The sequence below is a fragment of the Macaca mulatta genome, chromosome 13, assembly GCF_049350105.2.
Source record: "Macaca mulatta isolate MMU2019108-1 chromosome 13, T2T-MMU8v2.0, whole genome shotgun sequence".
Classification (NCBI taxonomy): domain Eukaryota; kingdom Metazoa; phylum Chordata; class Mammalia; order Primates; family Cercopithecidae; genus Macaca; species Macaca mulatta.
The window spans coordinates 24478153-24480374 of NC_133418.1; the positions used below are offsets into that span (position 1 = coordinate 24478153).

The 2222-nt window shown below is 43.9% G+C and overlaps 1 pseudogene across 1 annotated transcript; it reads left to right on the top strand.

The window, feature by feature from the left end:
• The first annotated feature begins 346 nt into the window (after positions 1-346).
• Positions 347-1218, top strand: LOC702537 (immunoglobulin kappa variable 1-9-like; annotated as a pseudogene). The gene is made up of 2 exons (XR_013402654.1): positions 347-609; positions 731-1218. The product of XR_013402654.1 is annotated as an immunoglobulin kappa variable 1-9-like (transcript).
• Positions 1219-2222: the final 1004 nt, after the last annotated feature.

The following is a 2222-nucleotide window of genomic DNA, read 5'->3' on the forward strand; positions in this document are numbered from 1 at the left end:
CTCTTTGTGTATCTGCAGTAAGTTGCTTGATCTTACACTGGTAAGAACGATGGCTTAAAGTCACTGTAAAATACTTTCAAATATATTTAGCATAATATTAATAAAATTTATCTTTGATTTTTATTTTAAAAAGGAACAATTTTACACACACAGAAATGTTGTAAGTGCAGCAGATAGTACCCTCCCTCCTCTTACTGGGACTGTTTAAGAGTATACTGAAGACCTGATAATCCCGCCTTGGAAGACTTTACTGTGTGTTCCTTATAAACAAGTGTATTCTCCTGAACAATCTCTATACAAAAACGTAATACACTTCTCCATCTAGTCCTCAGGAACACGGCCTCTGAAGGTGAATCTGGGCTGCCCTGGCCTGACCTGGGACCCTGGGGACAGTGCCCTGTGCTGAGTTACTGAGATGAGCCAACCCTTCAGCAGTGCCCAGCCTGCCCACCCCCTGCTGATTTGCATGTTCCCGGAACACAGTCCCCTGCCATGAAGACTTCTTAATAGGCTGGTCACACTCTGTGCAGGAGTCAGTCCCATCAGGACACAACATGGACATGAGAGCCCCCGCTCAGCTCCTGGGGCTCCTGCTGCTCTGGCTTCCAGGTAAGGAAGAAGAACGCTAAGAATTTACTCAACCAGTGTGCTCAGTACCTGGCAATTCAAGGAAGTTCTCTTCCAACATGATTAATTGTGTGGATATTTGTTTTTATGTTTCTGATCTCAGGTGCCAGATGTGACATTCAGATGACCCAGTCACCGTCCTTTCTGTCTGCATTTTTAGGAGACAGCGTCACCATCACTTTCCAGACAAGTCAGATCATTGGCCTGGGGTTAGCCTGCATCAGCAGAAACCAGCGAAAGCTCCTGAGCTCCTAATCCATGCTGCACCCAGTTTGCAATCTGGGGTCCCATCACGGTTCAGTGGCAGTGGATCTGGAAGAGATTTCACTCTCACCATCAGCAGCCTACAGCCTGAAGATGTTATAACTTATATTTTCAGCAGGAGAGCAGTTTCCCTCCCACAGTGTTACAAATCAAAAGAATAACTCCTTAGAAAAGCAGATATGTGAGGCTGGGCTGCCCCTGCTGCTCCTCCTGGCACCTGCCTCTGCTGACAGCATTTTTCAGACTCAGCCACACTTTGATGGTATTGGTAGAGTGGATGATGAAGCCTCCTCTGCACCCTAACTCTTATATTCTCTTTATCCCAGAGGCCAAATATGTTAATACCCGTCCTGATTTAAATGAAGGACAGAGATTATTACAAAAACCTGTAGAGTCTGGTTTATGGCTTCAGGTGGGACTCATACAGCAAAGGAGAAGCCACGAAATCCTAAGAAGGAATTCTCTTAATACAGTGAATTATGGTCTAAACTAGTGTTGAAGAGAAAATAAAATGTAGAGATGAATCTCTAAATGTAATGTTTTATTTGGGAAAAAGAACTACAATAAGGGCCACATAGGAAGACCGGGTGTTCTTCGGTATCTACGAGGAACAAAGAGATTAGAGGTTTTACAGAATCGGAAAACATTTTACCTGTCACTCTTTAAGAAAGTTCCATGGCATGAGTAAGGGTTTGGGGAACTGGGCATCTTCCACTGGTAAGCAATGGTAGCGGGCAAAATTAGTCCTAGAGTTGTAGCAAGTTATCTCAGAGGCTATAGATAAAACTGGCTTCAGGTCACAACAGGCAGTTTCAGCTGTCAAACTTGCAGAGAATTACATTCTGCGAGCAGTGTTTGTACATTGAGTGCTTTTCCCTGCTGGTTTCTTGATGCAGTTTTAGTTAGGCATGACAATAATGACCCAATTCCTATGATGAACTTTCACACTCTAACCTTTCCAAGCTTGGAATATAGTAGTCAGGGAAGCTGATACTAGAATCAGAGAATTCTCTGGTGTTCCCTCAGGAACCAGAGTGCAACTGCCCCTGAAGGTATGGGCTGTTGAACCATGTGGTCCTCAGGCCTATCTGGGAAACCCAGGGCTGAGGACACTGATGCTCTCAATTGCCTGTAGCACCTCTCCAGTCCACAACTCTGCCCATCTGTGTGTCTCAGGTGCCAATTAATAATATGGAGTCTTCATTTTTTGACTTCCAAATTGCATGGGAGGATCCCTTATTGGGAATCTCTAGGAAACAAAAAAAAATAGGGTATATTTCCCTCAGGTAAAGATTTTTTTCCCCAGTAAGACCATTTAGAAAATGTGTATT